This window comes from Motacilla alba, chromosome 2 (genome assembly GCF_015832195.1).
Source record: "Motacilla alba alba isolate MOTALB_02 chromosome 2, Motacilla_alba_V1.0_pri, whole genome shotgun sequence".
In the NCBI taxonomy this organism is placed as follows: Eukaryota; Metazoa; Chordata; class Aves; order Passeriformes; family Motacillidae; genus Motacilla; species Motacilla alba.
This window is the reverse complement of record NC_052017.1, coordinates 14,512,627-14,526,554: the sequence shown is the minus strand read 5'-3', so window position 1 is coordinate 14,526,554 and position 13,928 is coordinate 14,512,627. Positions and strand designations below refer to the sequence as shown.

The 13,928-nt window shown below is 37.4% G+C and overlaps 1 protein-coding gene across 4 annotated transcripts in view; it reads left to right on the top strand.

Moving 5' to 3' along the window:
* ZEB1 (zinc finger E-box binding homeobox 1) overlaps positions 1-13,928 on the top strand; it is a 121,933-nt gene that overhangs the window by 47,254 nt on the left and 60,751 nt on the right. The gene's annotated exons all lie outside the window — the stretch shown is intronic.

The following is a 13,928-nucleotide window of genomic DNA, read 5'->3' as shown; positions in this document are numbered from 1 at the left end:
ACTCTGAGATATCTATATTCCTTCTATACAAGTTGAAAGGGAAAACCCCCAGCCCCTGAAAAAGGATCGTGCTTTCTCTTCCTCTTCCTCCTTTGAATTAATTTAGAGGAAACCCTGGGAACTAAGAACTTACATTCTAACCCCACTGTTTTTATTTCCTTCATGCTTTCATTTTAGAGATGGGAAGTAGTTGTGCAAAGCTATGTCCAATTGAAGACTTGCAGCTTTTTAGATAGGAGCCAACATCACTCAAGAAACCACTATCAATTATAATAGGTGTCCATGGCAGCAGGCAAAGAAGAATTACTAAATATGTGTCTGTATTTAAATAGTTAAATGGAGGTATCAAAGCATGCACTGTAATGAATAGTAAAGAACAGTACAATACAGCTGAGGCATACATTACATTAATTTTCTGATTACATGACTGTATGCAATTATTATAACTAGTAAATGAAAGTGAAGTGTAAATGGGGAGGAAGAATATAGTAAAGTCATATTTAAGTTTAAAAAAAAGTTAAATTTTAAACAACTGACTTGTTACTCTGAACTTGGAGACAAAAACTTAATGGAGATGTTTAAAACATCTTTGAGTAAGAACCTCTGCATGAGCAAAGGTTTAGTGCCAAACTAGTTAGGATATTTTATATTAAAAAAAGGAAGGTACTAGAGAATGATTATGCTGTCTTACTCAGAAGGAATTATTCAAAATTCTTATTTATTGCTTATCTGTGAGTAAGAGGAGTTCTTCTGGCTTCTTGTCAATAGAAAAATGTTAACTTTTGTCCTCCATCTCCATTGTGTCCTGGTTACTTGGCCCCTGAAAGACAGTGAAGTTGTGATAAGCTGCCTGTAGTGTTTACTCCTGTCTGTGAAAATTCATTTTGTATTCTTGTCAATTTTATAATCGTGCTAAATTCTAGACTTGAGTCCGTCATAAATTAACAACATACTTTCAGTCTTCTGTCCTGACCTACAGGCTCTAATACCCCTCTTGTTTTCATGAGTAGGTACAATCTTGTTGTTTTTTTGGGTCTGGATTTTTTGTGGTTTAGTTTTTTGAGGGTGTGTGTAATAAATAGTTTCACCTATTCTTAGTTCCATATCAAATGTCCCGTGGCCTACATTTAAAACCTCAGAGCTGGGCTGTTGCTATTACTTGTGCAGGAAGACCACAGGATGATTTTGTGTGGGACGTGTGTCAAGACCTTGGATGCAGCCAAAGGTTGTCTGCTGTCTTCTTGGTGTGATGCTGCTTTGGTGTGTCAGAACAGGGCACCCACTGCTCTCTGCTCTGCAACTGCTTTATCCCTGCTAGTGCCTGGTAATTTCTACTGAACCAGCTTTGGCAGCCTCTGTTTCTTGTAGTAGCTGATGAACATTTGCCTGTTGTGTTTGAAAAAGGCATGCTAAACTTAGGTTAAAGCATTTGTCAAAAATAGAAAAAAAAATCAGTATCCTGGTAGGAAAAGAAAAAGATCCATTAGTGGTGAGTTTCTTCTACAGTAATGCAATTAAAGACATACAACAGAATAGGTGTACTTTGGTCGACTTTCAAACATCTTTTTTAACACTGTTTTTGGTCTCTAAAGCTACTCTCTAATTTTCTTGACTGGAGACCATCTATAGTTTCTATTGAAACTGATATGCTGATATAATTACCAGTGTTTATCATTGAGTGAATTGGCTTGCTTATTCAGTGACTTAGCTTTAAATCAAATGGAATTTTCTTTAATAAGTAAGAAATTTAGATATACTCTAAGTGAAAATATGCATTTCAGAAGAGGGAGGAAGAATAGCAGTGCACCTTGGTGCTACCAAGGCAGCTTGGAAAATCTCATAGAATAATGTTTTCCTAACTTGTTTACCAGGCAATTGAGAGAGTATTTGTCCTTAATCTGAAATTATATTGGAGTTTTCTCATGATAAACATTTCTTGCTGCAAAATGGATTGATGAATAGTAGTTCTGATACGGATTATGGGGTTTAATGAATACGTTATAGTTCTTCAGCATTTTTCAGCATTCAAACAGCTACTGAAAATCTTTACCTGAGACTTCAGTATTCAAGCCTTGATTCAGAATATTTGAAAATGTAAAATTCAGAGTTTCTACAGCTTCAAGATATCCTGTCAAAATATTTGTATATTTATTACCTTTGATGCATAATGAATGTCAAGACTTGGCTGTGAATGCATTTAATTTTATTGTCAATTTTACTTAAGATTGCTTTGATTTGAGTAGGGTTGTTTTGGTTTCACTTTTAGGATGCGAGTAATCCTTTCACATTTTGCCTTCATGGCATGAAGAAACCAAAGGAAATTATTAAATGCATGTGAATGAATGAATGAAGAATGAAAACAGAATTCTGTAAAAATTTCAGTAGATAATAAATGTTTTAAATTACTTTGTACATTTCTTTGTAAGAAGGGCTGGGGTGCTATTTAGTTACAGTTTAATCTCAGTGAGCACTACTGAGATGCATCAAAGTGATTCTTGTTTTATAGTTTAGAGCTCTTGCTAAGATTTTTTTGCTCTGTAAAGCTGTCCCTAGAGAACTTCATATATACATAGAGACTTGTGTGTCATCTCTGTTAGGTGACATGACCTTGTACTCTTTTGACAGTACAGCCTGACACTTGCAGGATTCAGGGTAAGTGTGTTTGCGATGTATTGATCTTGAAATCTCTTAGTTAAGTATCTGATGATACAAGTGTGGATGATATAAGGAACCAAGAATTTGGTTTGTCATTGTTACTTCCCATCAGTCAGTACTGACCTGGATAGCACTGAATGGAGATGGACATTCCCAGAGATATTTCTAATATGAAATTCTAGTTGCAAATGTCAGTAGGAGATATGATTTTAAAATAAAATTGAGAAAATGCATCATTAATACATCTGACTCATATTCTTACGTCTTCTGTGCTTCTATTAAAGAACAAACTTATCTTAATTGTCTAATAAATGCCCAAACTTAACCCAAATGAATTTGTTTTCAGGAGTATTTCATTTGGTTGTAAACATTGTTGAGTTCTCACAAACCAAAGTATCTTATAGCACAGTATGCAATGGGGAAAAATTATAGTGTATTTAATTAGGTACTTATAGTGGAGAATGCAGCACATAAGTGAGCTGCAGAACTGCAAAAATAAAAGCTGTGATTGCTGAAGGGGGGTGATAGAGCTTTCACTTCAGGCTGCTGTTGTGCTGTGGTATTAATATGCAAATAAATGCACATATACACAATCACATCGTCCCCAGCTGAACTTTGTTGTCCCCTCAAGGTCACAATAAAATCATTGCCCACAGTGATTGTATTCACAGATAATATGATGTGAAGGATCTGGAGGTGCCTTTTAAATTACACTGCAAGACTGGCAGGTTCCAGAAAGACCAAAGAAGTGCTTGGTCCTCCTTTTGGAGAAGGTGATAAGTTTGTGCCAGAAGTTGCCAGTATCCCAGTACACGGTATGACACTTTCATTAGACAGCAGAAATATCATGGAGAGAATGTTGGAGGGCTTGCAAGGGAAAGTGTTTTTGACTTGTCCTAAATGATGGACTGAACCCAAATGAAGATACTGGAAATAGTGTTATTGAGGAATTACTCTAACAGCAATCAGGCTATACTTCATTCCTCCAGGAATGTTTCGACTGTCCAAAACAAGTCCTTTGTAGTTGCGTTGAAAGCCCCTCCTGGCCCCCACCTCGGATGACTGTAAGAATGTCCCTTAAACTAAAAAGAAATGGAAAGGGACAGCCCAGAGTGGTGTGATTTTTCTTGAAGCCTTGAAATCACGACATAACCTGCAGGTAGTTGACTTGTGTGGAAGATCAAGAGAGTTTGTGTGATTAGATGGTGTAGTAAATGGAAGTACAGGAAGAGGAAGATAACCTTTCCTCATAAAGTTCAAAAGGTGCCCAGCATTGGGAATAGGAAGTACATTAGGCTCTAGTAGGCTTAATCCAGAAACACAAGAGAGGGCCAAACCAAGAGTCTGGGGAACAATTTACAAGGTGCCTGAAAACTATTAAAGCCTGTTATTTCAAGCATCTGAAGTAAGAAGCTTTCTGTAATACTAGAAATTGATTAATGTATGGAAGTGGCACTTGAAGAAAATAAGGCCATGGAACAAAAAAGCCATGCCTTTAGGTAAGTGTGTTCACAGCACAGGAGGTTGGACAAGTTCAGTCCTGCTCTGCTCTCTTGCGAAAGGAAACTGCCATGAAATTGGTGGTTAAGAGTTTGGAGGGGGGGGGGAGTGAGCCAGACACCTTGGTAACGTGTAGTCTTCCTTATGGATGACTGGAGAATGAAGTCACTGAGTAATCTGTGGCTTTCAATACATTTATTGCTGAGGACTGCGTCAGTTGGCAAGGAGGGTACAGCACAGGGATGAGTCCAGAGTGCCAGACATGAAGGTTTCACACCCTGATTTCTCTAAAAGAGTCACAGGGCAGGAGGACGAGAAAGATATACAGTTGACATAGTTAGCCAAGACCCTTGTGAAAAGTTCTTAAATCCTTTAGGCAGAGAAATTAATTTAAAATTGAGGGTACCAGAAAAAGGGAGTGGTGATAAAATACGATACTCACACAAAAGCAGAAAACTTTTGCTGTTCAGTAAATGATCTGAAAAAGGGTATGGAGAGCAAAAAAAAGTAACTTTGCCAATGGTGTGAAGTTTTTCAGGGTCACGGAAATGAGAGTGACATGGAATTGCAGAGAGATTTCGTGCTAGAATAGCAAAAGGGAGAAATGAAATTCAGTGTTTTTAAAACTCTTAATACTGAAGCAGAGTACTTGCCCTATGATAAAGGGCAAGTAGCTGGTCTGTAATTCCTAATACATGCATCAAAAGAACAGATGGTTGTTTCATCTTTCAGAGAGGCTGAAATCTTAACACGATGCATCAGAAATTCATACAACAAAAGGAATTGTGCTGTAGCAGCTAGAACAAGAAAATAGATATTAAACATAGCAATTGATATTAAAGTAGATATTTAACCTAGTATTTAAACTATGGGGATTTTTCTTCTTACAAGTTAGGCTGTGTTTTAAGCAGGAAGCTTATGAGAAATATAGTCACTGTTCAAAAGAGCTGGAATGACAGCATGAACATTGGCAATGACTAATAGAGTATAGATACAGGTAAAGTTGAAAGCAGAACTGGAAAACAGTTGAGCTTAGGCAAAATTGCCATTTCAGTTAAGCTGGTTTTTACTCCGTATTTTGGAACCAAATATTAATGTGTTTTAACAACTGATTGTGAGATCAAGTATGTAAAATCCATTTTTTAAAAGTACAAAATCAACTGATGTAAATTGTGTAGCTGTTCCCTATGTTAAGGAAAACTTCATAAGTGTAGAAACAATTGAAGAGATTAAACTGGAGTGAAACATGGCAGATATTCTGGTAGCAATGCTCCTGACTTCTCTTAGAGTTCTGGTTTTTAATTAAAGCATTTATTTGAGGCAACTGGATACTGCAGTTGTGATTAGTTTCTATCTCCAAGGAAATCAGTACCATAACACGCCATTAAACTAAACCAAAACTGCAATACGGGCACACTGAAAATGTTTTTACAGTTCATTATATATCAGATTATCATATTTACCAAATTTTGTAAAGAGAAAATACCAACAACATTTCATCTAGTCTGTTGCCAGCACAATCTAATTTAAAATTATTATAATACAAAAACCAGTGCAGAACAGGAAAGAACAATAAAAGGAAAAATTACAATCTAAGGGGCAAGTGTAATGCAAGGAGGAAGAGAAATCCTGCAGTATAGTTGCTTTACATGGTTGCTGCTACCACAAAATTACTTCTCTTGTAAGAAGAACCAAAAGAGCAGATTAATTCACTGTCAAGTCAAATTTTCCCCTGGGACTACATATAACATTAAAAATTGGGACAGTGGATTTTTAGCAACTCTCCATCTGAACCAGAGTGCAGCAGACTCCAGTAAGTCCATCTAGTTGCTGTAAATTTTTTCTTTTACAGGACAAGACATACGGTTCTTCAACATTCCCTCTTCATGAGAAGACTTCTTTTAAATTATATTCTCTGTTCAGTCTTCAACTGCAGGAATGGAATTTTTTCTTTCAGATGAAACACACCCACCCTAAATGCACAATATGTGGTGGAGTCCAGTCTTCCTCTGGGTTTCTTTTTTTATCTTTGTTCAAGACTTTAGGCCCAAGCTCTTCCATTGAGCTCAAGAGGATGCATGTGCATGTAAAAAAGGAGAAGATATGTCAGCAATTCTGTTAATTTATATTTATTCTCTAGAAGTGATTGACAAGTTTTGAAGTTTATTTTGGACAAAAGGCTACTATGTGTTGCAGAGCAATTCATCCTTAGTCATGCCATTGATATGCATATAAAGGGAGTCACCATCACCTGTTCTTTATTCCCAGTGTAGAAGAGTTAGTTCTCTGTGTAACATTCATTTCTTCTTGGCTTTTGGCTGATCTCTGGATATTCTGACTGAGAAACAAATGCTTATATCTGACCAGAAAAGGATTGTTTTTAAAAACTGCTGTTTTTTTTTCCTGGTAATTTTACTTGTACAACTTTATCAGCAAAAGAAGGTTTTAATGCTGTAAGTGGGCTGTGAACATAATTTACCACTTTGAGTTTAATTAATTGTTGATATCCGAATCTTGTCAAATGAAATTTGCTTTGAAAGAAGCGTGGCAGCAAATGGAGTACCTGGAGACTGTAGTCTAGGATTTGGAAGCCTTGTTCTATTAAAAAAAACCAAAACCATAAAGAACCCTTGAAGCGAGAACCTTTAAATTCCTATCCTTCTTGATTTATGTGCTCTCATGTGTTAAACAGTTTTAACTTTTATTGTTTTAAGTGAACACTCAGGGGTAAAAAATGGCAAGCTATGTAGTTAATTTGGATCTCACTACTTTTCTGCTCTGCTCTGTCTTTTCTCTCCAAATGCAGATTCTTCGCTGAATGTATGTGCATGTATGTGTATGGATAATTGCTTTTAGGTTCCTGATAACTTGCATTTTTTCCATGTAACTCAGGTTTCAGTGCAGATGTGTGGTATATATTTAATGGGAAATCAGTCACAGCAGTTTTCCACCTTATTGTTCTGTGTATTGCTTTGAATCTTGCAGTGTAATGTTCAACACTATTCAGAAATAAAAATTATTTCTAAATAGGTATCTGTAATACTTCACAACTGTCTCTTTTCACAATGCTGCTTTGAGGTGCAGTTGTAAAGGGAAGGTTTTCCATCAGTTCTGGGTGACTTTTTTACATTCTTAAGTACTTCAATGCTTAAACCCGCTTAACTTGTGCAATACCAAGAATAGCTCCGCTAGCATAGCTGCAGCTGATTATTTAGTAGCTGTTTGCTTTAGAAGAAAATTCAAGTAGATATCTGAAAAAAAAAATGGAGAAATTAGCATAATTAATGAGGTTTAAATAAACTTGGTCTGAATTAACTGCTTGGTGACAATAGAGAATCTGTAGCCAAGACAAGAATAGCATATGGTTTTTATCAGCCAGAGACTGTCTTGCTGCAATTCTGGTATCATTCACAACTTTGCAAGCTCTGCCGTAAATGAACCAAAGATGCAGCAGTCTCTGACAGTTCCTCATTCTTTCCCAGTGGAGATGCATCCTCTACACTGAAGGGTAATACAGTGTATATGACTTTATTTTCATGTGAGGTGGGAAAAGTGGAGTTTAACAGCCTGAGCTGATACCTTTGCACTTTCATTCTGTTAGTCTGTATACAGCTGATCAGCAAGCTGTGAACTCTTGAATTCCCCATGAAGTCATGTGGCCTGGGCTGTTGCTGCTGGTTCCACTGACTGCTGTAGAATAGGAGGAGGCATGTTTTGCTAGCAAGCTGTATAACCTTTGCCAAGAGAGAATACAGATAACAGTTAGGAGTTAGGCATTCCACTTGAAAAAGTTCTGAAAAGCATAGAAGCTTCTCCTTTTTCTGCACCTCTGAGCATGAATTTTTTTTTCCCAACTTGCTTTCATGCCCCATACCCTTCCCTGCTCCATCTTTGGATGTTTGTCTCAATCTTATTCATGATACCCAACTGCATTATTCAGAGTTCCTGTGTCAGTCACACTCTTTTTGTTCAGTCTGTACCTGTATATTCATGGAAGCTTACCTGGTTCCCTTCTCTCTTTTTTCTCAGTGCCATTCTTTATTTCCCTCCTTGGACCTCTTTCTAATTTTCCTCCTTTTTGCTCTGTGCCATCTTCTTGTGCCCCCATCTCACCAGTGTCAGAAGAAATGCAAGAGAGCTACATGAATGTGTCTTCTTTCCTCTGCCTTTCAGCACCTGTGACACTGTCTCTGTGTCCCCCTCCTTTGCATTCTCAGTTTCTGAGCTCTGTGATAGTCCCTGCTTGTGCCTTTCTCTCTGTTCCCAGTTTTCCCACTTTCTCAGCATCCTTCTTCTCCCTCTTCACTCAACTGCTTGCTAGTCCTTCACCTGCCATTTTTCTTACTGTCTCTTAGTCAATTGCCTGTGTTCCTTGATTTGGTTTTCCATTGACCCTCCCTCCAGTTCCCACTGTTCTTGCCAAGTAGGCTCAAATCCTCCCTTGCCAGTTTCCTGCAGCTTCCCACTCACCGCATCTGCTACAATCTACTTTTTCCCTTTTCCTCACTTCGTTCATGCCCTTTGCATTCTAATCACATTTTCCTTTCTATGTTGCCTAGGTGTCAGCACAGAGTAGTCGAAAGCTTAGGAGAAACTTTCTGGCTTCTGGATTGTATTTTCAGTGCCTACCTAATCAAAGAGCTAAAACTGTGGGGAAAATTCATTTTTGAAAAGACCAACTTTATCCTTGAAGTCATGGTTGTCAAAGAAAGATTGTAAAACTTTCTTGGTGAAATGCCTAAACTTTTTCCAGTGCTGCTGTGGCAGTATTCTTCCGGATAATGTCAGTGCACAGAAGATACTCAGTTCTTAGGGATATGTCTATATACTGTATAAAGCAGTTTGGGTGCTGTAACTTGGAAACTTTTACTCTGGGGAAAATGGAGCATAGAGACTTCTGACAATACTGAGGGTGTCCACAGTTTTTAGACAGTTTAGCTGATAAAGTTGAAAAAACCTATTGAGACTTGCTATGTGGTGTTGTGGATCTCAACTTTTTTTATTGTCATTAGTATGTACAAATTTCTTATTCCCACAGTACCTTGAAGATGTATTTTAGGCCAGTTCTAGGGGATGAAAACAGTGAAGGGCAAATTCCTATCCTGTAAATTGCACATTGTTAAACACAGCAGGCTCCTTCTACTAAATATACAGGTGCCACCAAGCTCAAAGAGGAGGCTTCAGTATGTGTGCACATGTATTTTGCTCAAGTTTTAAAATATTTTCTGTATCCAGGTTTCTTGAAATGATTTTAGCTATTTTATGACAGATGAGCTCCATGTGGAGTATTTTTTGCCTCAATTTAGACAATATGTCAAAACTCTAACAAAATTGTCTGATGTTTCTTTTTATAAGAAAGTGAAAACAAAGTGTTCTAATAGCAACTTGAATGTTGAGCAATCTTTAATTTTCATTTTAGCCTGCATAATTTTAAACAGCTCTTGTGGTATAACAATAAATGCCTTGGTTCCTCACTGCACTGTTAGAAGAAGGGGCTATCCCTTAACCATCATGACAAGGTAATGAAAGCCTCTCTTCTGCCTCTTGATCACAGCTGTCCCTTTGCACTGCCACCCTTACCAGTGTGCAGTTCCACCAGAGCCAAACTAGTGAAGTCTGGTCAAGGAGGTTTTTATTGTCTTTTGAGATAGAAACTATGCATCAAAACTGTTGCCTTGTTTTCTGCAGCTTAGTCATCAAATCTGATTACAAGTGCTGTGTGTCCCAAGTCAGACTAAGGATGTGGCTGTGGAGTGTCCTTCACTGGTTCTCTGTATAGTTTTTGAGGTTGCTCTGGGAGGGAGGGTGTTTTCATACCTTCTACTTCCAGAAGACTCCACACAGATTCCCATGTGATGGAGGCTTTTCTGCATGAAGCCTTCTGGTGTGTGGTTTCCTGTTTCATGTTTGAGGGCTCCAAGATGATACTCTTTACCTCCGTATCAAAAGGTATTTTCCAAAACTATTCTGAGCTGCCAGTCTTTCACCAAAACTACCTTAGAGCCTGAAAGCTTCTCAACACAATTAGATCCCTCTTGGCCATTCAGAAAGTGATGAGAAACCTTGCTGAGGAGCTGCAGCACAATCCCCATCCTGCACACAGGCCTGAAGACCCCCCCCACCCCTTACCATGCCATGTGCCAGAGAGCGCCTGAGCTGGATTTAAGTAGCCTTGGTGGATCCCAAGCTCCTTGTCTATCCCACCTGCTGCAGAAGTTGAGCGCTGCAATTTTCCATCTTACACAAGTCTTCCTAGACTCACATTTCTGGGCAGAGCACCACTGAGTATCATCCACCATCTCCTTGGACACCTTTAAGATCAGTGGGTGTTGGCAGTGCTGCTCTGCTTGGCATCTCTTCATAATTCATCTTCCAGCCTCCAAACCCCAGCTATAATTTGATTTGCTGTTCATCTCTGACAGATGAGCTCTTTGGTTTTGCAGCATAATTGGAGAAAAATGTAAAAGATGCTAACTGCAGATGCTAAGGGAACATTGTGAAGAAAGGAGAACAGCAAACTGTCCACATTGAGCAGTGTGGCTCAGTGGCTCCAGTAACTTCCCAAATCAAAATGTCTACATACAATAAAAGTCAAACAAGGTTTTGTATATATGCTCTGTGGAATGTCTTCTCTATGATCTAGTATGCTGCATTTTGTTATACTACAAAATTTTCTCATCATCCCTCTGTAAACATTCCTTTTTATTTCACTCTGCTTTTTAAAAAATTGTTGGGTTTTGCTTATAGGGAGAAATTTTGCAGTCACAAACCAATAGTAATAACATTTATTTTGTATAGTAGTAAATTATCTGAGATGCTGCTTACTTTGTTTTTAATGGCTAACAACCGATATTTCTACCTGAACTGTCACACACTTCATAATTGTTTTGTTTAGTGTGTTAAAATAGGCAATGATTTTTATGTGCTTGGAGTTTGAGCTGTGTCAGCATGAAACAATTATTATGAAATGCACTAAAAACATTCTCAATGGCTTAAACACTGAATATGTGGATGATTGCAAAGATTTTCATTTTCTGTGTTAATGCTGCTGTATGAAAGTTGATTTCCATGTTTAACTTTTTATTTTATTTTAGAAACTTTTATTTTATTTTAGAAACTTCATTAGCATAGTTTTGGGTTTTACCAACAGCCCATAGCAGCAGTCGAAAGGCATTTGATGTGGTTGTTTCTATATGCCTTTATTGGAATTACACTTGCTTTTACCCAAGTTTCACTATGTGTAAAACTAGTTTAGAATTTCATGGGCTGATTTTTAGGTTCATCCCCTGAAATTCAGGGTGTTTATATGTATATATGTATTTTTTCATGAGTATGTCTTTTTAAATATCTAATTTCTGAAAGTAAAACTGTCATCCTGTGACACATAGGGGAAAAACCCCAACCCATTAAGGTGCCATTGCATAAAAAATACTTTGTAACTTCTGCCTTTGATGTGTTAGAATTGTTCCATTTCTGAGTTTCTCTGCCTCTTTATTAAAGCAGTACAACATGCATAATATATGTATTTTTTTCTCTGTCTTTTGGTTGCAATTTCAATGAATCTGGGCGAAAAACCCCAACCTTTCCTGGTGGTAGTAAGAGGATTTTTTGGCTTGGTACATGAGCTGGAATTGGATGCTACAAGTGGAGCAACAAACAATCTTGAGGAAGTAGATTATTTGATTTTTCCTATTTATAAGTTTCATGCTGTTTTAAATTAGGTACACCTGTAAAACGGAAAAGGAATGTATTTTAGTGCACTTCCTAGAGAAAATACGGAGCATTTTTAATTAGTGTGATGACTAGTCAACTTAATCTGTTCTGTTCTGCTTGGAAATTTTGCTAATTTTTGTTTTTCTTGACACCACTTATTTCTTCCTTTCTGTTTGTACCTCTTTGACCTGTAAGAATCCATACTCTCTTTCCCCAGTCTTTCAGTGTTTACTTTTACATTATGGCACTGAAAACATGACCCCCTTGAGATCCTTCCCGCCTGATATAAGCTCATATGGCACAGATTGCTCAGGGAAGAAGAGTTAGAAGGATCCCGTTTGGGTTTGTGTTTTGTTGGTTTTTTTGTTTTTTCTTTTCTTGGAACAGCTTCAGCTTGTGAAAGTTGTCAGAGTTGCAGTTTTACTTTGCCAAGTGGCACTTTGATTTAAATGTAAGTCTGGAAAACAGCAGGAAGCTGTGGTTAAAAATAGCTGTAAGTATTTCCTTATCTTCTAAAGTATTAATTGACAAAAATCTATACTGCCCTCATCTGTTCTTTTCCTTTCAATTCTTGAACATCTGCTTTACCAGATTTTCCTTATAACAGCAATTCCAGACTCTCAGATTTAACCTTAAAACCGATATCTGACTAATTATTTAAAATATGTATTAAATGTATGCTGCATCTGGGTAATGTTACCTTGTAAAAGCAATATTTTGTTTCCTTTTTTGTTTTGTTTTTGTTTTTTGGTTGTTGCTTATTGCTTTGTGAAAATGTCAGTCTTCATGCTGGAGTTTGTGCTGTTTCTTCTTTAGGATTCATGTCTCTTATGAAAAATTCCTTTTTGCTGTGGAGTGACTTTGCAAAGTTTATGAAGTAAAATTTGAGCAAATCACTTGTCTTAAGTTCTGAACATAGTGTTCTGTAAGGTCTCATTTAGACTTTTTATTTGCTTTTTAACTGAGAAAAGGTATCTATGTGTTGCAAAAGGGTGTGCATTCTGTGAATTTAAGGTCAGGAAAGAAGATTTTGATATGGCTAGTAATGTACCCTTAAGGTTAGTCTGCTTGGGATTCAGGGATCTCAAGTGCAGGTTATTAATGTGTGCTGTTGTTAAGATTTAGCTCTCATCAGAGATCTGGTAAGTAACCTGTGTTCCATCTTAAATATTTAAATGATGCCATTTTTTTCACTACAAATCATAATAGCTCTTAGAATTCCAGTAGTCCTCAAAATGATCATATTTAGGTGTCTTTAATATCTCTCAAACTGAATCCATAGCTGAAAAGCCACTCTTTTTAACAGGATTTTGCTACTGAACCTCAGACATGAGTGTAGGTCTCTATAGCATTATTTCATTAACTGCTTATAATCTTGGAATATTGTCTAAAAAGAAAAGTAATAAAAGAACAAAGGTTTTAAAAACTGTGGAGAAACTGCCTGCAAAACCTGAATTAGCCCATTCATGTGTGCACTTGAGAAGAGGCTTGGTGTAGTATTTTTTTAGTTGAATATTAAACTCTGTGTGCCTGTCATGTTACTTTGATATTTTGTTAACCTCTTTGAATTCTGTGGGTTAAAGTAAAGGAACTGTGAAGACATGACCTGGAAACTAGCTGATGGGGAAGAGAAGGCTCTGAGGAAAGCATCAAGGAGCAGGTTGTAGCTCCTTGCCAGGGCTGATATCGACTGAGGTTATTGGGAAAAGAGGAGTGTAAATGTTTGCAGAGGCTTTTAAGGTACCAGAAACTACTGCGCAGGTAAAGCTTTGTCTTCAAGCTTTTGCTTTCGTTTTCATCTGTCTCCAGGACTTAATGAATAGTATCTTTCAAAGATATTGATGCAAGGTTATTTCAGGTCTCTGACTGGAAAGTCTTCAGAGACAAAATAAATTTGCCAACATTACTTGCAGTGTTGAGAAGGAGAGGTACAAGTCTGAGATGCTGTTTGACACTGAGTTATTGCAGTTGTTATGCAGACCAGCCAGGATCCAAAAGATGAGCCAGGTCACCAGCTGCAGGAAAGAGTATATGTAAAATGTGAAGCATGGCCACTGCAT